The 26,365-nt window shown below is 40.7% G+C and overlaps 1 protein-coding gene across 2 annotated transcripts in view; it reads right to left on the reverse strand.

Annotated features, from left to right (window-relative positions):
- PLAG1 (PLAG1 zinc finger) overlaps positions 1-26,365 on the reverse strand; it is a 73,269-nt gene that overhangs the window by 8,249 nt on the left and 38,655 nt on the right. For both annotated transcript variants that reach the window (XM_082258001.1, XM_082258000.1), the window contains exon 2: positions 6,618-6,722. The gene's annotated coding sequence lies outside the window, so the exon portion shown is untranslated. The remainder of the gene's footprint in view (positions 1-6,617; positions 6,723-26,365) is intronic.

Raw genomic sequence — 26,365 nt, forward strand, 5'->3', positions numbered from 1 at the left:
TGTCCTGTGAAAACTGGAACACAGATGGGTTACTCACTGCCAACATCAGTATAAAGAACTGGGAAAACCTGTGATCATTGGCTAACTAGAGAGATGTCCAGGTTTTCTAATTCAAGCCAAAAATGAAGCCGAAAAGAGACATCCATTTGCCTGAGGACACCAAGCAGGTGTGAGGTGATAGGGGGTTATAGCCTCAAGGGGGTTTGGCCTTCAGTTTTCTATTTGCCTAGCGTCTTTTTCTACTGTATAACCCTAGGTTGCCTAATTATGATCAAGCCGTGTCCCTCAACAGACCATAGAGAACAATCTGCTTAACTTGGCTAACACTGATAAAATAAAATACAGAGAGGAATAGCTGTAATTTTATATTCTTGTGTTCATCATTTGTACAAGAGGAGCTTCATCCCCCCCCCCCCCACAAAAATAAAAAGTCAGCAGTTACAAATATTGTAGCTGCTGACTTTTAATATAAGGACACTTACCTGTCCAAGGATCCAGCCTTGTCCTCACTTCATTCTACAAATCGGCTTTAGGTCCCGGCGCCGGCATCTTAAGTAAGAGAAACCTTGCGGCTTCACAGTCAATTCCCACTGTGCATGCACAAGCCGCTCTGCGCTTTGTGAATAGTTTTCTAGGACCTATGATGTGAAGGAAAGGGGGGTGGTCACATCCAGGCACCCACTTCCCCTTACCCCCCCCCCCCAAAAAAAAAAAACATCCAACTACCTTTCCTTGGTAACTGGTTATACCCTTACTGTATTTAGAGTGTAACACGCAAAATGTTACCAAAAAGCACCTGCCCGCAATGCCTTCCCCCATTCCCTCACTGTGGCAGCAGGTGGGGGATCATCTTCCTGCACCCCCTGTAACAATCCAAAAACAGCGTGGATGTGCCCGGCTCTGTCCACAGGGCTGCATCATTCATTTACAGCTTCAGGTGAACGAATGAGCTACAAGTAACATCTGATATTGTGGTAGATGGCTTGTAGTTCTCAATGAACTGAGAGGGTGCTGGTGAGCACTCTTGTAGTTCATTTATTCCTCCTACAGTGTAGTTACTGTCTGCCTGTACGGGAGGTATGGGCAAACAGCCGACAGAGTCTGCAGGATCCTGGCATTGCACCAGTGATCTGATCGTGGATGCAATGCTTTACAGGCTTCAGGGTGAAAAAAAAAAAATTGCACACTTTTTACCTGCAATAAGCTGAGCATTTATTATTATTTTTATCGCATACTAGCTCATTTTGAAGTACTTCGCTTAAAACGAAGCCCCCTCAGCGAAAAGACGGCTGACATGTCCAGTCCTCCTGCTTCGCGTCCTCCGGCCATCTGATTGGCCGGAGGTGCGATTACCTCACTCCCGCGCGTGCGCACGGGAGCCACCGTTCACGGCACTGGGCTCTGAAGGAACGGCACGGGTGGCCGTTCCTTCAGAGCGCATGCGCCAATGATGTCATCGGCAGTATGCACTGTAAATATCTCCTAAACGGTGCATGTTTAGGAGATATTTATAGCACCTATAGGCAAGCCTTAACCGGTTGCCGACCGCCGCACGACTATATACTGCGGCGGTCAGCCCCGGCCAGGCAGAGTGACGTATCGGTACGTCACTCGCCTGTCACTGACTTGCGAGCCTATCGCGGGCGGGCGCGCGCCCGCCGCGGCTCGTTCACAGGCAAGTCAGTGCGTGTGACCGGCGGACTCGATGTCCGCCAGTCACACTGCGATCGCTCCTGTGAAGGGAGAAAGACAGAGCAGCTTGTGTAAACAAGCTGCCTGTCAGTTCTCCCTGTGTAAAAGTGAAGATCTGTCCGTTCTACTATGTAGAACGGTTGATCTTTGCTTTTACACCAATAGGAATGTCCCTACACAGTTAGAATCACGCCCCTAGGACACACTTAACCCCTCCCTGTCCAATAAAGTTAACCCCTTCCCTGCCAGTGTCATTTTTGCAGTAACAGTGCATATGTATAGCACTGATTACTGCAGTAATGTCACTGGTAACCCCAAAAGTGTCAAAAATGTCAGTCAAGGGTCCGATCTGTCCGCCGCAATGTTGCAGTACCGAAAAAAAAATCGCAGATCGCCGCCATTACGCGTTAAAAAAAAAAAACACCAAAAATGACAAAAATCTTTCCCTTTGTTAGTAAACGCGATAACTTTTGCGCAAACCAATCAAAATACGCTTTTTGCGATTTTTTTTACCAAACATAGGTAGCATAAAACAAATTGGCCGAAAAATGTTAAAAAATTTAGATTTTTACTTTTTTTTTGGGGGAATTTCATATAAAAAAATGTGAAAAATATTGTTATTTTTGCAAAATTTACGCTCTTTTTTTGTTTATAGCGCGTGATCAAAAAATCGCACAGGTGATCAAATACCACCAAAAGAAAGCTCTGTTTGTGGGAAAAAAAGGACGTCAAATTCGTTTAGGTACAGCGTCGCACGACCGCGCAATTGTCCGTTAAAGTCACGCAGTAAAAAAGCGCAAAAAAACCCCTGGTCCTTTAGCAGCCAAATCCTCCGGGGCTTAAGTGGTTAATATAGGCTTACCTATAGGTAAAAGTTTGTGAAGTGGGTTTACAACCTCTTTAAATTATAATGCTTTAGCATTATGAAGGTATTTATTATAGAGAGCAGATGCTATTGGTTCTTTCCAACGGAGACTGCAGTGCTCTTCCCCAAACTATGCCTGCATTATGCGCAATTCCTAAAATGCAGGTTGCAGTGTGGAGCCAGCAGTGTCCATCTAGAGCGTTTTCTGCATAACAACCCAGAGAACACTCTGTGATAGGTGGATAAGGTGATCACATGATGTCGTCATGTAACCAAGCTCTCCTCCTCCTCCTCCTGACACCCCCATCTCTCATTCATATAAAAATCAGTGGAGCTTCACTTGATTCAAATTCCACAAGCAAGGAAAATGTAATTCACATCTGTAGAGCACATTGCCTTATTTTACAGCATGGCTGCAGTAAGACAATACGGTTGCTTTATAACTGAGACTCTTCTTTCTCCATTGTGGATTAAGTTTGTGCTTACCACTCTCTTGGTTACCATATTTTAAGGCTTTGTTTTCTAATGTACTGTGTTTTGGGAAAACCATTATTATCAACCAGCATTTTAAATGAGAAATTGAGGATAGAAAAATGGAAGCTGCGTTTGCTAAGGCTCTATTCACACCAATGCATTTTTTCATGCTTTTTGCAGAAACGCAGGATGTTTTTTTTAACATTGGTTCCTATGGAACACATTCAAATCAATGCATTTTTGTGCCTCTGCATTTTTGGAAAGGATCAGGGACTTTAAATGCAAAACGGTGCTTTCTTTTGCTTTTTTGGTTCAATAGACTTCAATGGAGAGGCTGCAGAAAAGAATATAGTGTGTTTTTACAGCGTTTTTAACCAAGGTTTTCCAGCGATTTGCATTTTTAAAGCCAACAACAAATCCCCCCCCAAAAAAAACAAAATAAAAAAATAAAATCGTGACAAAATCACAGAAAGCACAGCAAAAAGCACTGAAGAAACGCTCAAATGCAACATGCATAGATGTAAATCGAGCATTTTATGTTTTTTACAGTGTTTGATTCTGGATTCACTACATAGAGAGTCAAACACCTGGAAAGAGGCACACAGGAATCTCACATTTTGCAGACTTTACTGATTGCATGATTGTGGTAGGCGAGTGACTCACCAAGGGCCCTTTCACACGGGCGCTCCGTATGTCCGCAAATCATCCTATTTTTTTGCGGATGATTTACGGACATAATGTATGTCAATGGCATTGCGGATGTCAGCGGATGACAATCCGCTGACATCCGATTTTCTTCCTTTCAGTTCTGTCCTGTTTTTTTGGAACGGAACAGAACCCTATTTTTCCTCCGTTCAAAAAATGGAAAGGAAGCAAAATCGGATGTCAGCGGTGTCATCCGCTGACATCCGCAATGCCCATAGACTTACATTATGTCCGTATATCATCTGCAAACGGATGGAATGATATGCGGACATACGGAGCGGATAACACAAGTGTCATCCGCTCCGTGAAAAAAAAAAAAAAAAGGACCGGAGCCAAAAAACCGATCGCCCGTGTGAAAGAGCCCTTAGGCCTCATGCACACTGGACATTTTCCCAGCTGCTGTTTTTTTGCGACAGACGTTTTTTTCTGCAGCCAGTAAACTCCCCAGCATCTTATCCTATGTGTCTATGCACACATAGGCTGTTATCAGCAGTTTTTGGCAGGGGTGTTTTCTGGCTGGAAAAAAACCCCAGAACTAGTGGGTTTTGAGAGGAGTTTTTCAGCTGTAAAATCGTTCTAACTCTGATATAAGCTTAAAAACTCTGAATAATGCCCAAAAAACTTTGAAAAATGTGGTTATTCAGCATTTATCAACGCTTTTGAGCCATAAGCTTTTTTAGGAGTATAGTTTTGAAAAAAAAGCTAAAATACGCTACAGCTAAAAAATGCTGAAAATGCTACTGCAAAAAAGCTGAAAAACTTCTTCTACAGCTACAGCTTTCTACTGACGTTTTGATAATGTTCAGTGTGCCTGAGGCCTAAGTAGTATGGATCAGGATATCAGTCTGCACCATTTTTCTATCCTCCTAGGTTCCTTTTTATCTAGAGTTTAGCATTACAATGTATGACCTATCACTTTGTGTTTTAAATAATTTAGGCTGGGTTCACACTTACGCGCATTGGAATGCCATTTCCCCCACATCCAATTTACATGACAAGAGAGTGTGATTGGCTATCAATGGTTTACACACCTCTGGGGTGGCCGCGGTCTGCTATTGGAAAGGGTCCTGTGCATCTTTGCCCCAGAATCAGGTGCAAATTCAGGCAAAAATTCTAACCTGATTCGCACCTGAATCGGTGAACAAGGAAGCACCGGACCCCCGCTGTGAGCTACGGCCGTAGCATGTGTGAACCCAGCTTAAATAAAGGCCATGGTTATCTAAAATTCCTAGAAGTCTCTACCCCTATAGATATGTTCACAGTACACTTTAGACATTAGGCTGTAATTCCTATTCCTTATTTTTCTATAGGAAAATATAGTAGCAGAAAAAAGAAAAAAAAAGGAGTAGGTTTTAAGGGCAAAAGAAGTCCCTACTAAAGCTCCAAAAGACAGAAGAAAGACATGGGTGATGGTACTGGATGAAATTAACCCAATACATGTTTAACAAAATGGAATGGACTTGACATTTGAAAGGGGCAACATACAGAATGTACACGTTGCTTTACAAAGAAGAAAACATGGGGTTGTTTGTAAAAGTTCCAAGTCTGTACATAACATGAACATTCAGATTGTGTATCCATTTATTGGTATTCTGTTTATACTCTAATTGGCTTTTTTAGGCAAGAAAAACAGTGGCGAACTTGTCCAGAACAAACTCTACAACAATTTTAAACAAACATTTCTCGTCATAGCATCTCTATAATAATGCTCTGAAAAGAAAAAGAAAAAATACCTTTAATCAATGGCTACAGATACAAAAAAGTTAAACCTAGTTTAATGTGGATTTTAAAATGTTCACACAATAGAGAAAAACATATACCATTGGAAGTTAAGGAAATGGGCATGTACAGATTGTTTCAACATCTGATGTTGGCCATACACAAACTTTTTAGTCAGCTGCTTACATCATCCGTTTCATAGATTCTTGCAGATTCACTATACTGTATATGGCACATAATTTGTTGAACGGTTATACAGTATGCTGTAAATTATAGCACCAGCTTGTCTCTGTGATCACAATGGACAACATGGGATTAGGCCAGAATGTCCATATTGCATGATTAACTATTTTTTTCCGATTGTGGTGTATTTGCATTTTTTTTTTTTTTTTTGTAAATTCTCCCAGCCTTTGCATTGTACATTTCATTCAGTAATTTCAGAACATTAACACATACCACCTTTTAAACATGAATAATTATATTTTGTTAGTGACTGTAAAGCAACATGTATTTTACAATTCAAAGTAGAGAAGAAAAGTCAAAAAATTAATAGTATTTAACAAAGCAGACAAACGGGGTTGATTTACTACTGGAGAGTGCAAAATCTGCAAGAGCTTTGCTTCCTGGTTTTATTGTCAAAGCTTAAGATAATAGGCTGAAGTTAGAAGCGGATTGGTTGCCATGCACAGCTGCACCACATTTTGCACTCTCCAGTTTTAGTAAATCAACCCCAATGGATGCAAAATCTCCTGCTGCAGGGCAAACAGACCTTTGCCAAGCCTGCTCACTGGTTTCTCCCAATACAGGGCTGTTCGTATGTATTGTGCTGTACACCAGCATATGTGCCAGTGAATAGTTTAAAGACTTAATAAGCAGAGTCCAGCTTAGCTCTACTTGTCCTGCAGAAAATCAGTCTGAATGCTAGTCGGGCACGCAGTAACCGCAGTGTACATGTGTATGAACTCTTAGTGCATATCTAAAGTCCCAAAAGGTGAACTGATAGCAAACAGACTTTATGAAACCTAAATGGAGGCATTTAATTATCTTATTTAAACAAATTATGTAGTCTTATGTAAAGAAAATGTACTCATGTATTTAATTGAAGAAATAAATAAAAGTCATACTTAAAAATGTAAATTGACAGATTCCGTTCGTTTCACACCTGATGGTTGTCAAGTAGATTCCTCAGTCCAGTTCTGGTCTTTAACCTGTCCCGCTAGCACATCTTTGAAGAGACCAGACTTTAGTAGTTCCCATTTTCTTAGATCTGTGAAGAGTAACACAAGATATAGTAAAGTAACGGTGAAATATTTTATGAAGTGAAAGAATGCAGAGCACAGCATTGTCCACTATTTAAGTGAAAAAGTACAGATATAGTATACCCTGCCTGATAAGTCACATTTTATAACAATTATAACAGGGATCCACTACTACTAATCTTTTGTAGCTAAATCTGTGAAATTACTTCTAAGGAGCACAAAACATCCCACAGATTATTTTACATAGCATGCTTTGACATTTTTTTGCAGCTGAAATGCTGTCTAACCATATATATTAAACGCATGAAAGTACTAAAAAACATAGGCAAAACTGTAAGCAAAAGATTTTAAGGTAAATACAAGAATACTTTTTACTTTACCGTCCATTGATAGAAACAGGAATTCTAAAAAGGATGAGACGTCCAAAAAGCAGTCCAACCGAAAGGTGGACAACATCCTCTGAAAGGTCAAATGGTTAAAGGCACCATGTCCTAACAGAGTATCTGAAGAAGTCAACACTCAATACAAGGTTAAATGAAGAAAAGAGCTATGCAAGACAGGGGAGAGCACATAGAATCAACCTGGTGAAAACTATGAATACAGTGAAAATTGTAAATTCAACTGAAAAACCAAAATTTCACCAAGAAAACAGGTGGAAAAATGCTCTACCTGAATGGAAAGAAAACTAGACCAAGAAAGAAATGTGGTCAACAAGAAAAAATAAATTTACTGGGAAGAAGCTGAAGGGAACAAGGAAACAGAGAATAGTAGAAGGACATCCTTCATCAAACTCACATTCTTCATCAAGAAGGGACAGGAAAAAGTCTGCTACACATAGGGAAGAAATTGAAGGTCCACAGAAAATGCACTCCATAAGCAAAGATTTGAGCTGAACAGCCCCATTTGACAGTCATCTAAGACTACAAGTGCTAGACACATGAACATCCATGCTCAGATCAAGTCTGTAGAAGATAGGATGCTCCAGGAAATGGACCATCTTAATGGAGGGTCTAATGAGTGTTCCACAAAGGGGCTGCCATAAAAAAGCACTAGGACGATCATAAAAAACAGAGCTGTCAGCATGGCCTCTAAGTGTCAGGAGGATACTGAGCATCTGTAGGTATAAGTGCAAGTCTGGGTAGGATGCTATTCCCAAGGATATGCTCCTATAGGAGGTAAGGATCAGATTCCTCCAGATGCAGAAAACACAGAAGAAAGCAGGGAAGATGCACAGTAGGGTGCAATAAAACCAGCAGGGTGAAGGAGGCAGCTTAAAAAAATTCCAGTTTGAGGATACACGCTAAAGGCCACAAGGAACAACTTAATTACCCAAATACAGAGGGGGTAAAACACCCAGCAGGAAGTTAGGCTGCTAAAATAGAGAAGTAGGGGTGCATCTTCATACAGAAAGGCGAGCAGAGGGGTTAGAAGACTTCTGGCCTTGAACCCTTTGGCTTGAGTGGGAAGAAGGCTCCCACTGTCTGCACTATTGCAGTAGTAGATGAGGCAGGAGCTCACTCTGACCATCAAAGGAAATGCTGATGACTTATCAAGAGCGGGTCTAATGAGGCGTTTTCCCTTAAAAAATAACAGAGTTAGATGTCTCTTGGATTTATCATTGGCATCGCAGGCATATAAGCTAAAGTTCCCACGCATTTGAATGGACTTGAACGCTGTGGGAGAAAGCAAGCTTAGATGCTTGCAACAGGTTGGCACAGTTAAAGAGAAAAGCGAGATCGGGATGTATAATTGCATTTTAGGGAACTGGTCTCTTTACATTTTTTAAATAAAATTTCTAAAAACATTTTTATATATTTTAAATATCACATATATGTTTTTTGCATAATGTAATCGTTATGGCTGTGTAAAGTTAGCAAAGTAATTTTGTGTTTTCATTTTGGCATATATAACTATATTGTGTAACTGACTTGGTTCACCAATTTGTTATTTGTTTGCAGCAAGTTTTTGCTGTATCCCCACTTAAAATTAGAACTTTATTAAATCTACATCATGGCCGTTGGGCGGCTCTGCTATTTCCGGCTAAGCGATCCATGGTAACTTCCAGGACTCCTTAAAGATGGCCGACACAATACATCTGGCGACATTAATTAGTGGCTAACTGTGTAAAAGGTGTAGGCAGTCTATTTATATGAATGTACATCAGCATCACATGATCCCTTGATAACGTCCCATTGGGCGAAAGGCATCATCAGGGCAGAGAATTTGGTGTGGACATCACGGCACTGTTCAATTCCGGGTCAACATTGGCTTTTAGATGCATGATTCATTGTCCTGCATGTGCTGTCTATATGCTTTTTACATCAAAAGTACTACACTATTGGAATCTTCTCTTGGCTCCTGGTGAGCTTTATTTATTCAGTATCGGAGGCTCTTAATGAGATGTCATGGGAACCCCTATATTCATATGATCCATGTCTGAGCAACATGCTGACTGAAGCGGTTATGCTGCTGTAGTGGCAGTCACTTATTTTGGTGAGTTTGCACTGTGTACATGGGTGATGGAAGATCGCTGAAACACTTTTCTAAAGATCTATATCACTAACATTGGTGTCACCAGTTTGCACTTTTTACTTCAGACTTTTTTCTTTTCTGTCATAAATTTTGGACATCAATGTGATCTATGTGATTTGTCATATGTTTTTAAAAGCGCTGCACTTTTAATTTTTTCAAATAGAAAGGTTTAATTCCCATATTCCCCCAGAGAAAAAAATGGGGGGGGGGGGGGGGGAGATTTTACTGTGCCTCAGATGTCCAAATGTGTACTTTCGATATTTGTTTGTAGGTGATGATATATGTTTTTATATCGTACTGCTTTTATTGTTGGGAGTAAATATGTTGTTTTATGGAGATCTTTTCTTTTTGATTTTGTTGCATAGTAAAATCCTCTCTTTTCCCATCTTCCCCATTTTATCTCTGGGGGTATATGGGAAGTATAAATGTTTTCTGTTGGATATATTAGAGGATAGTGCCAGGGTAATATTACAACAAGATCTCCCACCTATTTTGCAAAAAGCTCCAGACAATTGCTTCAAATGATCAGTAAAAAGGAGGGCTTACCCTTGCAAAGGTTGGGTCCTTTTAAAGGAATTTAACTCAAAAGTACATGGTTTAACAAATAAAGGTCACCACTGACACACAGGGGAGAGTTAATCCAGTTGATTTAAACTTGGTTCCATTGGTTAAGAAGCCATATATTTTAGAAATGTGAAAGTCTACAAGATTTGGACAGTGACTGCTTTTGGTTAAGGTGGATTACTGGATAATCTACAGTGGGAGGAGGCCTAGCAGAACTAGATACACTAACAAATTGAAGCCAAACTCCAGCTTTACCAACACTTTATAATCAATTACAGCAAACCGGTTTTCCTTTTGGGATGAAGGTTTTACATAAATAAAAGCTGATCATTGTAAACAACCCTGGCAGTGTTAAATGATTTGTCTCAACCGTCTAACCGCTACATCTGCAGGAGAGCTTGTTCACCAGATGAAACTATAAGAAGGAAAGCCTAAAAAACTAATGCAGCCACCATATCTAAGAATTGGTAAGCTGCAATATAATAAATGTTTGTTTTTGGGTTTAATACCGCTTTGAATTGCTTCATACTTTGCCTAAAGAAACTGTTAATTTCTACTTTAAGTACCTTCTCTTACAGGCATAACATGACAAACATTTACATGGAAGGAAATGAAGGTGTACCCAGTAATATATACAACATATACTTGTATACCTGGCAAACACTACATAAAAAACAAAGCATTCATGATGGTACACACAATTTTTTGTTTTAGTAAACATACTGCGCTTCATGACATACAATCAATTCATCATAACCCTCTCTTTTCTTTCACTCTTATTGTTCTGAAAAGTTAAACAAAGGCTTTCCTGTAAGACTTCACAACTCCAAAAAGGTAGGGCCCTTTCACATGGGCATTCAGCAAACTGCTATTTTCAGTAGCAAGAAATCTGTGGATTGTGGCTGGAATGACGTATCTGTGCAAATAGCCGTGGGTGGCCAGCTAATAGAATGCATTGTATGGGCTGAGTGGCCGCAGCTATTCGCTATTCTAACCTTCAATGGTCATCGTCATTGAAGGCAGTCGCCTGTCTGAGCATGGCAATGCTTTCCTGGGTCTCAAACAGTAATGTGGGTCACAATTCTAAACAGTACTGTACTAATTATAAGTGTTAGAAAAAAAAAAAATTATATACACACACACACACACACACACACACACACACACAAAAATACTAATAAACCAAAGTGTTCAATACACGAAAAACAACGTGGATTAAATCCGCTAGCAGTATGTAAAAAAAATAATATATATATTCAGATCTGTGCAAAACAATGGTCCATGCAATAAATAAAATAAAAAATATATAAAAACAAATAAAGTGATTGTAAAACAATGGTGAATGCAATCTCCTATTAACAACTGCTGTGTTCAACCAGTGCTTCTTGGTCCAAATGAATGCTTAAAAACGAGTGTTCCACTTTCCATTAGGGTCCTTTCACACGAACGATCCGATCAGATCCACCTGTCAGTTTTTTTAGGTGGATCTGATCGGATCCTCCATGCATCCCTATGGGGCAGCGGATGTCAGGGGAGACATGTCTGCTGACACCCTATGCCATCCCCATCTGATCCTGTCCGTGAAATCCGGACGGATGGAAACCCTATTTTCCATCCGTCCAGGGGATTAGATCAGATGGGATCGGATGAGAGCGGACAGGTGGTCCGCTCTCATCCGATTCCCCATAGAGAGCAGTGGGGCTCTGACACCTCCCTCTCCGCACACAGAGTGGAGAGGGAGATGTCACCTGCCTGCTCAGCAGGGATCAGTGTTTCGATCCCCCTCTGAGCAGCACAGAGTCCGCCGATGGAGCAGACCATGCGAAAGGAGCCTTAGTGTTCAAATTCAATCACCATCCCACCGCCAAGAGCTCACCCTTCTAGGAAGAATCTCACCTGAGGGTGAGCTCATTAATGCAAGTCTATTGCCCATACTAACACTAGTAGAGCGTTTGTTAAATGTTTTAAAGTTAATCAAGTGTGAATAAGCCCTAAGGCTTCGGGGATGAGGTGGATGGGTTTGGAGATCACCGATAACTGTTAAGTAGAAATAAATATTCACAAACAGAAACCAACACCACCAACAACTAATACCAATTTATAAGATATCACCTTACTGAGTGAAAGCAGATCCCTGGTAAAGGGAAGGTCTGTAGATATTTTCTATATTATGTTCAGGACTAAAGAATAATTTTAGATTTCTTTTTGACAGTTAAATATAAAATGCTGAATATCGCTAATTTAAATTATACCATACTTAGCCAGCTGTTGGAGCTGTAGCATCTGTTTACTGATGTTTTTTTGTTGTTATTTACCTCCGTGTTGTAAAGTGTATAGAATAAATACCTCCTGTTCAGTTCTCTTCCGAGTGAATACAGCCTAATGAGTCATGGGAGATATGAGGTATTTCCCTATGTGTGCATGCAGTTTTTTTTTTACTGTATGACATTGTGGGTGATTTACTAAAACTGGAGAGTGCAAAAATCTGGTGCAGCTGAGCATGGTAGCCAACAAGCTTCTAACCTCAGCTTGTTCAATTATGCTTTGACAAAAAAAAAACTGAAAACCGATTGGTTTCTATGAAGAGCTGCACCATATTTTGCACACTCTAATTTATAGTAACTCAAACTCTTTGCGTAACTGGTTCTAATACAGGCATTCCTGGGCACATCTATTTGCTAAATTTTATGTAGGGGATATGACGCAATTCTTGTAAGGGTGCATGTAGATGGCATTATGGGAAGCTACTCACGCACCGTCTGCACAAGGCTTTACTCAGCCCTGACCAACAAAAGCTTAAGGCTCTTTTCACATCTAGCGTCCCGGATCACGGGTGGAATCACTGCAATTCTGCCCGGGATTCTGAATCGAAGCAAATCGCGGGAAGCGCTTGTGATCCCCGTTACTTCCAACGACACCCCAATCGCTGCACGATTTTGGAGCAAGTGTCATCTGAGAAATCACGATAAAAGAATGCAAACAGAATTGTGGGACGCCTGTCACTCAAGAGAAGTTCTGGAACTTCTCTTGGTTGACAGGCTTCCTGCGATTTTTGTTTCATGATTTTACAACGATTCATCAAAAATCGTGCCACGATCAGGGTGCAATTAGAAGTATTAGGAATCGCAAGCGCGTCCCGCGATTTGCGTAGTTACGGGATGCCTAGATGTGAACAGAGCCTGAAAAAAATGGGCAAAAAAAAATAAAAATAGAGGATAGTTTGCCCACATGAACTAATAAAATAATGTGACAGGTCTTTCCTCCAATCTACTGCATTAAGACAAGTCATAAAATAATGGGACAGGTCTTTCCTCCACTGCATTAAGCAGACTAGCTCTAACATACAGCACTCTCTACACCATGGTCAGCATTTTATTAAAGGAGTAGAGTATCATTGCAGAGTACTGGCAAGCGTATTATCTGCCGTTATACTACGGGCCCCAAGTACCGCTGTATTCATGCAATGTGTAAAGGGTATATATCCAGGTACAAGTCAAATTTAACCCAAAACCTACCTCTCACTCTCCAAACAACAATTTGACATGGCAGTGCTCATAGTGAATTTAGGATTACATTGTAATACCAATGCAGACTCTGACAAGACTAAAAAATGTTACTTTTAGTAATGAATGATTTGGAGTTTGTAATCCTCCAAAATAGATAGTGTGTATGAAGATAGGACTGATCTGCAGAAAATTATACATCGGATTGCATGGATCCTTCTCTACAGATCAGACTTATCCACATGAAAATGTTCAGGCAAATTGTAAATGAACAAGTCATCGATTCTCCCGATCTATCTAATTAGAGAATTGCTGCATATGCAAACAGTCTTAGCTGTAGGCAGCCTATACACATTCATATTCATTTTTCAATATTATAAAAATATGGAGGATGATATTTTAAGGGAAACATGAGCCAGCAGTACAAGGAACACATCGGATTAATAGTAAGTATTGTCCCTTGTGCTGATTTTTTTTTTTTTTTTTACTAAAAACTCAGGCTTTGACTGACTAGCTATACATCCACGCACAATATTAGGGATAGGTGTACTTTAACTCGTAATATATCAAAACAAATAAAGAATATGCAACAATAGCCCTTTTAAATTCTCCTACTGTGTTAGAGCTGTTATAAAGGGTAATTTTAGTGTATTTTTTACAAAACAGGGTTAGGCTTGTGCATACAATTGCAATGCTTTGTTCCTAAAGTGCTTCCAACACTTAAGGTGTGTAAATCAGAGATAAACTGCCCAACTGACAGCCAGGTTACCCCAGCCAAGTTGACATCAAAAGGTGCCTACCTTCTGTTCTGTCAAAGTGGGGGGAAAAAATAAAAGCCTGGTTTTGGGTATGGCTGTACTAGGCCATAATATATGTGGGATAATCCACTGTCTTGCATACAGAGGGATGTGGGCAGTTATATTGACATTTTCTATAAGATGGCAGAAATTAGGGATGAGGGGAAATTTGCAACAAGGAAATGTACAATAAAAACTTACAGGGCTTCTAACAGTCCCTTGCTTAACAAACCATTATTACTTTTATCTGTGTTGCTGTTCAATCAATTTCCTCAATTCCTGCCCTGGGGACAGACAGAAAGTGAAATAATCTCTCCACCACAGCCTCTGACTAAGTTGTAATCCTTTCCCACTCAAAAAAAATAAAGAAAAGTTTTGGCTATAGATATATTTAAAGTGGAATTAAACCTGTGATGGACCACCTGGCACCCCACCTGGGTGCCTCTGCCAAGATACAGCTTCATTCACTCTGGAACCAGAAACCAAGTATTCTAGCTGAGCATTGCACCCAAAAACTAGACAACATAACTTAGGTACAAACAGGAACTCTTTATTGTAAGTTCACACATAATTTTTACCACACAAAAATCAGAAAAGAGCTTGATCACATTATCCTAAACAATGCAAATTTTAAACAGCAATGTCATCAGTACATCTAACAGTACAGCTAATGAACATCTGACAAACAAACATTCCAAAATAGTTTGGTAACGAGGTAAAGTGGACACAATACTAAATCACATCTTCAAGAGAATAAGGAGACAAGACAGAAACAATAGGCAACTCAACTAACAATGGGAATTCTCACCTAGGAGGCACAGAATGTAGGAATTATACAATGAGAGAAAGACACCTTTATAAACAGACTTACACGAAGCAGCAATGACACCAACATCAGGTTGTCTGAAGTGATTATAATCTTCTGCTGTGAATCTCTGAGTCTAGGAGGGGGTTGAACAGTCATTGCTGGTTTGGGCACAGAGGCATAAAATATGTATCCAGATCCTAGGTTCCCAGAGTCTGTGTGTTTTGGGGAGACATGGACCGAAATCCGAAGAAAAACCACTCCAAAATGTCCCCAGGTACCCACCTCCCGAAGAATAGAGCCCCCCAAATGGCAGGGTCTATAGTCCCCGCCAAAAGCCCCTGTCCTAGCTGGGTCTGCCAAAAAACTCACAATAAAAAATGTAATGCAGTTTACCAATCCTTCGATTTGGTGGCTGCATTAGTTTTATTTCCTTAGGCTTTCCCCCTCTGTTTTCACCTGGTGATCTGGCCAGCAACATAGCTCCTGTATTCGTGCCCCCACTCTGGATAAAGGAATATAGGGGATACATTTGGAAAGCAGCATTCTTAGTCTGGGGGGTTGGGGGGGTAGTGTTAGCTATACTAGCAGATTTAAATACACTAACAAACATAAGCCAAACTCAACCTTTATAAACAGTTAAAGAAAACAGTTGTTTTCCTTTTGGAACAATGTTTTTTTTTTAAATAAATAAAAGCCGATTGTTTTAAGCATCCCTGTTAGTGGTAAATGTTTTTTCCCTTTAACTGATACATCTGAAAGAGAGCTTGCTCTTTTGAAAAACAGACTTACTGGCTAGATCGACAAATAAAAAGAAAAGGAGAAAAAGCCTAAAAAAACTAAACAAATGCAGCCATCACATCTAAGATTTGGTAAGCTGCAATATAATAAATGTTTATTTTGGGTTTATTTAGTTCATTACAACTGCCATATTCCTAGTCTGAATAAACTTGCAGATGTTCCAATTTTACCAGTGGTAAGATTCATTTACATGTGTATTAAAAAGGTAATGCCAAATAACTTGATGTTGATGCTCTGTCTATGCTAATCAACTATCTCACCTCCTGTGGGAACATGTAGGAATACAGTATATCTATGAATATAATCATACAGTGTATAATAAAAAGTTGGATTTTACCAGCAAGTTATAGTAAAGTGAATCTGCCATTTTGTGCTCAGCTGACACAGTGATTAAACCAAGATTCCAAGAGCTGAATGGAGCAGTGGACGAGGGCAGGAGGAGGAAAGTACCAGTGTGTAGGCTAGCAAGAGGACATGTCACCTTGTTCTGAATGGGCAAAGCAACAATTTATTTTTCAATTACTTATAAACATGGTTGATGGTTCATTAAATTACATTGCCAAATCTACCAGTACAGATTTGAACACAAAACATTCACATGGTATTGCCCAGTATAACTTGAAGATTTTCCTGAATGCATTAACTATTAATCCATTCGATTTCAGTATGCAACAGGAAAAGCTTTTTGCAATCAGTTCATCGGCTAATGAAAACATACGCTACACTGGCATTGGGCATAATCAGTAGGAGTGATGGCATGAAGCCTGCAGTAGGTGTTTCAGCATCCTCAACTGGTGCATTTGAGATCATCAGATTACAGACAGAATAAAATGGAGATTGGTCCTTAACAGCAATGTCACAACACGACCAGTCTACTTAAAATATTACAGTGAAAAAAGTGCAACTCTCACTTGCTTTGTCACCACTATTCCCTTGCCAGAGCATACACCCCCCCCCCCAGATGTAGAGGCTTTTCCCACATCTATCCACAATGCGCAGTTCAGCAGTTGAGAACCTAATCATGAGGCTTGGGTGCTACTAGGTAGTGGGGGTAGAAGAAGGGATCTAAAGCCATGAGTAAACTCCAACTAGGCGTTGGGTCCCTACCCAAGAAGCTACAAGAAAACAAGAGAAGGGCACACCGACCTTGTGCATTACCACTTAAAAGTTTATCAAAATCAAAGAAGGGTAGCATACAATATACTCACAAACGTAGCATATGAACAAGCATATAGGAAATGGGCACCGCTCGCTTCCAGGACACTTCTCTACTGCTGGATAGCGTGATGGCGTCCTCAAAACCTGATGTGGCTTACGCGTTTCGAGGGAGGACCCTCTTCCTCAGAGCCAAAAGTGGTGATTTTGGCTCCGAGGAAGAGGGTCCTCCCTCGAAACGCGTAAGCCACATCAGGTTTTGAGGACGCCATCACGCTATCCAGCAGTAGAGAAGTGTCCTGGAAGCGAGCGGTGCCCATTTCCTATATGCTTGTTCATATGCTACGTTTGTGAGTATATTGTACGCTACCCTTCTTTGATTTTAATAAACTTTTAAGTGGTAATGCACAAGGTCGGTGCGCCCTTCTCTTGTTGTTTTCTTGTAGTGCCTTTTGGATACCCTTGGTCCTGAGGGGGGCAGCAAGACCACTTCATTTGTGTCATAAAACCGCCTAGAAGATTCAACTTCTCGCATACCACTTGAGCGCAGGAGAGATATTGTTGTTTTTTGGAAACCTACCCAAGAAGCACCTTAGCAGGGGGCTCAAGCCAGTAAAGTAAGTCAATGGTGAGTGTTGGATGATTAGCATGCGCTCTTTAACCTACCTGCTGTAATCTGATTTAATGATTGCTGAGAAAGGTTTAATTAGCTATGTAGAGTGTCTGCTCTATTTAACAAAATCAGACCTGTTCTAGAAAATTACACTGAAAAGTGAAGCAGTGAAGCCCAGTCACGGTTGCATTACTATTAGGTAGAAAGTGATGCATGCATATGTAATTAGCAAATTCGTTGTCAGGGAACTAGCCCAAGAATAGTCGCTCACAGACCTGGCATATTAACCAATTCTCAACATGACTGCGCACACGTATTGCAAACACACGTTCGCCAGGGCGAAGACGTGTGATGGACATCAGATTCCAGCACCCTCAGGCCTTTAAAAGGATGTCTGTGCTACATGGACTTTGCTGACTGGTCTTCAGCGTCCTGCTTCTGATCACCTGTTGTCAACCTGGTTTGCTCTTGGATTTCTCTTGTCTCGCTCCCGGCTCTGACCTCGGAATGTTAACGGATCTTCTCGTCATCTCCTATGTGTATGACCCCAGCTTGCCTAATCACGATTCTGCTATCTGATCTGTTGACTACTGACCTCTGCTTCCGTCCCTGCCTTCTGCTGTGATCCGCCTAGGTGCCCATCTGCTGTACCCAGCCTGCAGTACCTACCTTCAGTACTTACCTGTTAATCCTGCTTGCCTCACTTTCCATTACAAACTACTTCCAGCTGTGTGCAGTCTGCACCGTCTTCAGCGCTCCTGGGTCCTAGTGCTCACCTCCTCTGGTGCCCACCTGTAGAGAGATCTCCCTACCACCAACCCTCATCTGGGGCACAGCTGGCAATCCCTGCTACTTTGGGCTTCGTGCTTCCTGTTACCACCTTTAGGGACACCGAGCACTGAGCCGCAAGGAGAGCCCTCTCAGCATTTCGGCTTCAGGACCAGGTACGTGACATTTGTACATGGGTATATAAATAAAATTCTACAAAATACATTTAAACAAGGTTTTTTTTCTTCAAAACATTACAACGATGACAATATTTATGTTGAGCTGAACACGCATACCAATCTAAAATAACTGCAAAAAGGTTGTCGATTCTCTTTAAAGTAATGATTCAGTTTTATGCAAGTCATGAGTCCCTAAAACTGTCCAAAACATTACAAAAAAATCCTTCATTGTAACTATGGTAACATCACAGTTTGTAGACTGGGCTTCCCAGAACTGTCATCTAATCTTCTCGAATTAGCTCACTACCTTCTGCACAGAGCCTGAGGTCACATTACAGTCCTCATGGAAGAGCCTGAGGATGCATTACAGTCCACTTGGCAATGTCCTTTACTGAACTAAGGGCCCATTTACACCACTGCGCTGTGATAATGCGCAAGTTACTGCAACACCTTAGATGCATTGGTGCGCTGCACTGCCATTCATTGTGCGTGGCACCCCAGCGCACTTTCAAGATGCATGGGTGCTGCAAAGTAGTGTGACAAAAAACAATGTCCTTGCATTAAGCCATGATAAAATGTAGCCTGTCCTATTTTTGCAGGTTCTGTTGTGCATTTCAGGCCATGCATTTTAAATGGGTTGTTTAATTTACAGCAAGCAGAGCGTGTTACATATCAATTTGGTGTGAATAAGCCATAACAGTTTAGTCCTACATGTAAGCACACTAGGGAAGCATTCATTTAACACTAGTTGACATACTTATCAGTATAGTAGTCTGTTTCAATACATATACAACTGTTATTTTTCCTGGAAAGCTCGACCTGCATGTAAAAGGGGGAAAAAATATAAAGGCACACAATATAAAGACTGCACATACTAAATGCTGACCAAATGCTAATCTCCTTACAATTACCAAAATACAAGATCTTTTTCCTATACAGATTTTTTAAATTACTTTGTTATGTGCAAAATGCAGGGTCACTTGAAAACCTGAACCATCAGTGAAGTGTACGCCAAGGTGAAATGTTCAGCTTTATTTCTCTATTAACATCGGTTTATTCTAAAAGGTTTGCTTTATGTGCAAGTGTTTAAAGCATGGGTGTCCAACCTTTTGGCTTCTCTGGGCCACATTGAGTGTAGACAAATTTTCTCGGGCCGCATATAAAATATATACTATAGTTAAGGTATATAAGTAATAAAACCCTGGCACGCCCTTCCCACGCTGCTGCGCCCCCCCCCCCAGCACTAATTTAACACAACTGGTGGATGATCCCCTCCGAGACAGCCTTTGCCTACAGTTAGTTGGAAGCCGCTGTGGCGGTGCCCCCTACTCGACTTCCTTCCTCCCCAGCAAAAAAAAAAAAATTGTCAGGGGGCAGTGGGCCGCATTGCCTGCAGGTCCCTGCTGCATGCGGCCCCCGGGCCGCAGGTTGGACATGCCTGGTTTAAAGCAAATGCTGGGCAGGAGGTTGAAGCAATGTTCATTTTGATGCCAAATTTCAATTTAGTTTTAGTCATAGTCTTGACTTAAATTACATTTTATTTGATTAAAATATCTGGTACATTTTAGTCGACTAAAATCTAATGGATTTAGCTAAATGGTAATGCATTATTTAAGTATTTCTCTAGAATTTTCAAACTCATCTATTCCTGAAGTAAAAATCGAAAAAGTTATTATTTATGGCATTAGGCTTGAACAAGTGTTAATTTTGACATCAAATTTCTATTTAGTTTAAATCAATAGTCTTTTGAATAAAATGCAATTTTAGTTTTAATCGTATTTTAGTCATCTGAGCCGATTTAGTCGTATTTTAGTCGACTAAAATAGTGTTAATTTTTGCCGATGAAATTAACTTCTGCGCCATCTACATTTGCTGAAAATGTCAGAGTGGTCTGAGATACAGCTAGGACAGGAAATGGGGGGCCACTGCAGGAATGTGTAGGAATTTCTGGGTGCTTAGACTTTATATACACATCAGTTTTCCCTTCTTTAATATGTGATAGAGCCTCTTTAAATATATAATAATCATTTACAGGCTTCCAAAGAGTGTACTGATGTGTAGATTGTGCAGTCTGCTTCAACAACAGACACAAAATGTTTTTTTACATACATTTTTTGGTAGCATAAGGGATGGCTTGAAATGCACTAGTATTTTAATTGGTATGTGTCCCCGTTGCCGATTTTCTTTCATATCTTGAGACAAAAGTGAGGGCAATTCTTAAATGGAGCCCCACATAACAATAGTAACCCAACAGGTGTTCTAACTCATCCCTAATCTATCTAGAAGTAAAATAAAAAAGTTTTGGTTGGAGGCACTTCCTAAATCCCAGAAAGCACGTAAAGAACTTGGTTTTTGTTTTTTTTTTCATAAAAGGGTAAATGTCAGCAAATAAAAGATGAAAACACATTTTTAACATCTTTTTTCATAACAGACATTTGGCAGTCCCAGATGATAGCCTATTGTACCACAATTAGCAAACTGCTGCCTGAAAAAAAGATGTCACCTTATTTTATAATAGTGGCCCAACTTCAATCTGTGTACAATCATAGCAGATTGTGGGACTGGCATAGATTCAGAATCAGACTCTATACTCCAGCCAAATCTGAAAATTAAGCAATGCAATACAAGAAGCCTACATGATCAGATCATACAATTTCCATTCAGGCATTGCTGTGGAACAGTAGTTCATTCTGTCTTTTTTGTTCGTATTAACCTGGCCGTATACGAATCGATTTTCAGACAATTCTTGCTCAATCAACTGAAATTTACTCTGTGGGTGGTCCTGTTGGCACAACCCAGCTTGACAAAAGCCAAAATTTCAATCCAATTTTGTCAAAGGAGCCAGGGAGAATATTTTCTTTGAACAGCACCTGCCATGCAATCGTTCAGTCACTGATTGGCAATTCTGACAGCCACTGTGCCAGCTGTAAGAAAACAATAGCCAGCACAGCAGATTCATACATCCAGGTTGTTTAGCCTATGGATGAGAGAATTGCATGGTATATAATTGAAATTGATCTGCATGAAGTGCCTCATTTTGGGGTATCTCTGACAGTCCTTGCATATACCTCTCCTCAATGTGGGCCTAGACCAAACCCTGTGGGAATTTTCTGAAGGCATGAACCTTTGCTTTTAATAGGTTTGGTTGATTTTGTACGACTGTATACCCTCTATATGATCTACCACTCTATCCCAAGGAAAATTTGCATTGAAACGAGTTGGGTTTTTTCATATGGATGTATCTACTACACTTGAAGATCCGTTAGAATTTAGGTGCCACGTGATCACTGAGTGGTCAAATGATACAACTGTATAAATCAGGGGTTTAGTACTATAAATGAGGGATTTAGTACTATATGTCAGCCATATTGTTTCTCTAATGTAAAACATTTACACTTACACAAATTTTAACAATGGCAATTTTAATGATGTTGTAAAAAATGTTGCACTTTTTAAAGAATTATTTACTCCTCTATGTGCCTTAAAAGTCCCCATCAAAGCCAATTGTTTCTCCTCTACTGTAACTAGGCAGACACTCAAGTGTCCTTGGATATAAACATAGGCAAGTGTATGCAAAAGCCATCATAAAAAAGTTATTAGTGGTTACAGAATTAATATAAATGTGCTAATCTATATCATATCAGAACTAATAAAAGGGCTAAGTCAAAGAACAGGTTTATACACACTGCTGCTCTGTCAGGTCTGTCCATGTTTACTACAGCACCTCGGACCCTATACTTAGCACAGTGTACACATTTTAAACTATGTACATATTTTACATGTCTGGAAATACTGGAACCTCCAAAGCCCACATTCTATAAGCATACTTACAATGCCCTCCCAGAGTAATTCTTCAGCCGCTCTCTGGTATGTATAGTTTAGATCAAGCAACTCATCTCAGATTTCTAACAACTATTTTACAATAGTAGTAAAAAACAAGTCTATAAAACACTTAAAAGAAATCAAATATGTAAAAATCTAAGCTTTAAAACTATAATTGTTGTTTTCCATGTATCAATAGCCATCACAAAATGTTATTGGGCTTTATAGAGTATTGATGCTTTCATGTTGTTTTTTTTAGTTTGACAAAGCCTGGGATTGGAAATTGCCCCAACAAGTTGTGATTACTCAAGCCTTCATCTCTTTATTCTAAATTGTGATAGCAAGTCGTGCAATGCCACAAAATACAAGACAAGTGCAGCATACCACAACTGTTGCCCACTGCAGTGCAGGTAAACATGGAGTCTATTTGTGAATGCGTGAAATTTTTACTTGAATTTCCACCTCATAAGGCAAAGAAAAATCTGTAAAGTGCACTAACCCTTAGCTGCTGAATAAACATCTTTGTCTGTGGCCTATTAAATCGAAAGCTGAAAACGGATTGTTTACTAAAGCCAACAGATTCTTGTCCAATTCCACCAATAGGCACTGCGTTCTGCGTACCGATTTGGGGGTGTTATTAACTCTATTGTGACATCCGCAGCAGTTCGCAGGGAGCAGTGTGAACTGCCTGCGAGTTAGATGCGATGTGGGAAAAAATAAAACCTCATTAAGCATATATTGTTTGATTTGCACAAAAGTTATTGCATCTACAAACTATGGGGTATATATATATTATATAAGAATATATTTTTCTTACTAGTAATGGCAGCGATCAGCGACTTCTAGCAGGACTGTGATATTGCGGTGGACATTTGGACACTAACTGACACTTTATGCGAACCATTGACACTAATACAGTGATCAGAGCTAAAAATAGGCACTGTCACTGTACTAATGTCACTGGCTGGGAATGGGTCAAACATCTTTGGAGATCAAAGGGTTAATGCGTGCCTTGTCAGTGTTTTAGTGTAAACAGTGTGGTGCTTTCACTAAGGCAAGTAATGGGTTTTATTCCCTGCTTTGCGGGGGAAAGAAAATCCATTACTTCCCCACGGACAGGACAGGGCTCTGCCTTGTTTACATAGGCAGGGCTCGTTCCTGTGTAAACTCTAGATGATTGTCGGGGGCCGGCCTGATGGACATCTGCTGTGGTTAATCGCAGCATGGCCGGTCGCCGGTGGCGTGAGCCCCCTTCCCGGAATTTTCAGATCACGTACTAGGTACATGATCTGGCGCAGCATTGTTGGCAAGCGATTAACACAGATGACTGAAAATTGGACCTGAGAGTGTAAGTGGAAATGTTGCAGTCCATGAGCTGCTATGGACATTGTTTTTAGCATATATGATTAGAACAATGTTTGTTTCTATGGACTGACACCTATGAAGGTAGGTTTTAAAACTACAGGTGACGACATGACCAGGCTTCCATGTACTGTATACATGGGGAATTGATCCAATACAACACTCATGGGACAAGCCAATCTGGTTTTCAGGTTCATTTGGCACTGAGGACCAGGTTGTCCCTAGCCTGGCACCTCAGAAAACTAATTTTTGAAGAAATTCCTTCATTCCCATATTTTGCAAGGTCTTCGGGATGGACACCAGCCCTGTCAGGCGGAAGAAGAGTCCTGGCTCCCGATGATGCGGAAAAATCTCATCCCCTATTCAATATCCTTGAACTTCAGGCGTCTTTGCTGTCTCGCACTGGACCATCATCCTGCTGGAAAACCATTCACTCGGGATTCAGTTGGACAATGTCAGGGTGCTGGCATACATCAACCATCATTGAGTTTAAATGCATACTGTAATATCTGAATTCAAATGTATATATTCAGAACTTAAGATACAAGATGGAGCAAGGAACAAAAATCCATATCGTAGCCTTGTGATATGACCGCTTGAACCCCTGCTACAGATATTCTAAATATGTAAGCATACCCCCCTACTCTGGAAAGTAAGGATGCTCCTGCATGCTGAGGATTTGGTAGACTCTGCATACCAGCCCTTGCAAATAGACTAGAAACCTGGCTTGGAGAATCGCAACAAGGAAGTGAAGAAACACAATAATCCACGACCGCTGGTGTAAATTAATCATCACAAACTTTAAAACGGCCTAAATAATAGTTCATCCTAAAAGTCATTAACATATAGTGTATGTGATGTGCAGGTAAAAATCTAAAGTGGCTTAAGGAACATCATATTTAAGAAATGAAAAATGTTTATATACAGTTCTGTCCCCTATGAAACAAATTATACGTAGCATTTTGTCCAAAGTACTTTCTAACTCTTGTTATGATTACCAACCTGCTCCTCCCCACCTGCTGTGGCCAATCCAATAACAGCTATGAAGGAGATGGTTGATTCATCATTGCAGCTTGTCTCAGTTCTGAGCACTTTCCCTAGATAAGCAATGGAAAGAGAAATGCAGGGGACGGGCTGTGTGCGCGGCTGTAAAGATCTCAAGACTGACCGAAATACAAATCCTTTGGATGGTAAAAAACAATTCCCTTATATTTTAATAAAACAGACCTCTAGTTCTGATCTGACAAGAGCTTCATCAGACTGTTTAATGAGCAGGCAAAATCTAACTCATACTGCGCCTAGCCATCTCCCTGCTGCTTGTGCATGATCTTAAGGCCCGTACACACGTACCGATCGTCGGCATACAAACGTCGGCGGACGAAAGATCTGCCGATTGTACGCGTGTTAGTATGGTGCCTCCGACAGATGTCTGCGCACAATCCGCGGACAAAAGTCTTTCGTGCAAACATGAAAATTTTTGTCTGCGGACACCAGAACGGACGATTGTTCGCCTGTCAGTACAGAATTCGGCCGACAGACCGCAGATTTGCAAGACTGGGCATGCTCAGAAAATTAAAAACACAGGGAAAGTTAACCATTACATGACATCACTTCTGCAGTCAGCTGAAGTCTGCAGACAAAATTCTTGTGCTGTCCTTGTGCTGTCTTTGCACTTTTCAACAGACACCGACATCCCGGGGAGAAAAGACGAACATTTGTATGCCGACGATCGGTACGTGTGTACGGGGCTTTAGGTTGACTATTGTCTGCATTAATGTTGATAAAGGATGATCTGGTTGAGCTGGTGGAATGCTACACTCTGCGTTGTAAAAGATCCCTAACTGCCAAAAGACCTCCTTCTATAGCCAAAAAGTTAAACCCAGCATCACAGGTACTAAAGCCAAAAAGGGGAAGTCCTAAGAGGCTGGAAAGAGTGGTTGGAGGGTCGTCCCCTGTTGAAAGGTCCGGTCTGGGAAGCCCCAGCAGAACCCATGGGCAACCAGTGTTGGCAGTGCTGCCATGTGTCCCCTGAACCCCGAGTCCATGGAGTGTGGCGTAGTCTGATGCATGTCTATGATTGCTCGCCCAGGGCATTGTCGATGATCTGAACATGAGCTCTGTTGTAAAGATAAGGAGGAAAAATGTGCATGCCCTTCTGGACTCTGAAAGCCTGGTTACCTTGGTTCATACCTGGCTCATAGACCCCATCATCAGCTGACCCAGCATCAGGTAGGAGTGGTATGTGTGCACAGTGACTGTAAAAAGTATTCACTGGTGACCTTTGAAACCAGCTCTGGATCTATTTGCCATGAAGTCGCTGTGCCCTTAACTGTTGCACAGGATTATACTGGGGAGAGACTTTCCACTGTTTCGGGAGCCTTGCAGTACAGAAGAAAAGAGTAAGGAGCCAGGACTTTCTAGGGGGACTGCATGGAAAAACCCAAACCCCTTTGAACCAATGGTTGATGAAAATGCAGTATCTTTTTCCCCAGTAGTCTGTCCAGTTATTCCTCTAGAAGTCTGTCCAGTTATAGGACCCTACTCTTGCATAAACCTGGAAACACGTGAAGGTAACCAATGGGGGCCTAGTATCCTTGGGGCTTAAGAATGTGTTTCCTCATATGGCAGTTAACCATGATATGTTGCATCAAGTTGAAAAAATCAAGGGTGAAATTGTTGAACAACTAGTTGTGCCCGAACCCTATAGGACAGTGTTTTGAACTTGACACATACACATCCATCCCCTGGGG

The sequence above is a fragment of the Pelophylax lessonae genome (genome assembly GCF_965119305.1).
Source record: "Pelophylax lessonae genome assembly, chromosome: 5".
Classification (NCBI taxonomy): domain Eukaryota; kingdom Metazoa; phylum Chordata; class Amphibia; order Anura; family Ranidae; genus Pelophylax; species Pelophylax lessonae.